Source organism: Sinocyclocheilus anshuiensis, unplaced genomic scaffold (assembly GCF_001515605.1).
Source record: "Sinocyclocheilus anshuiensis isolate Anshui unplaced genomic scaffold, SAMN03320099.WGS_v1.1 scaffold630, whole genome shotgun sequence".
Lineage (NCBI taxonomy): Eukaryota > Metazoa > Chordata > Actinopteri > Cypriniformes > Cyprinidae > Sinocyclocheilus > Sinocyclocheilus anshuiensis.
The window spans coordinates 135509-136033 of NW_015542353.1; the positions used below are offsets into that span (position 1 = coordinate 135509).

Below are 525 nucleotides of genomic sequence, written 5' to 3' on the forward strand. Positions count from 1 at the left end.
GTGGATGAAGAATTTTCCATAAGTGTAAATGAGCATTGAAAAAAAAAACAAAAAAACATTTTACTCGTTTTAAAATAGAAATAGGCCATTATCAAAAGAAACAAGAAATAACAAATCGGAAAAAAAAAAACTGTAAATGCTTGTTATGGACATGCGATTTTCTTATTGCTTTTTCCATTTTAGTTTTTTATTGTCTTCGTTTATTATATTTTTTGATGTGGTTTGTTATTGCCATTGTATGTTCGTTGTTCTAAAGACTGCAACAAAAACGAAAAAAAAAAAGAGAAAAGTTAGTGAAGACACGAGCGCCTCATCTTCATGTGACCGCACTGCAGCTGCCAGTTCAAACGCCACAATGCGGAAGCGAGTTTTCTAGACGTAACTAAAATGGCCGCTGAGAAATTATTTACTTTTACTAGCGCCATGTGAAACACTGCGTTCCTTAAATACCCTCCTCATTTAAACAAACACTAATACTCAAATTCAAATGGGAAACCCGCCAGTGATAAAGACGCGTCTAGCGGC

General features: G+C 34.7%; 1 protein-coding gene across 2 annotated transcripts in view; it reads right to left on the minus strand.

The window, feature by feature from the left end:
- The window catches only part of LOC107691558 (peptidyl-prolyl cis-trans isomerase-like), a 4302-nt gene that overhangs the window by 2236 nt on the left and 1541 nt on the right, over positions 1–525 (minus strand). The window lies entirely within an intron of this gene.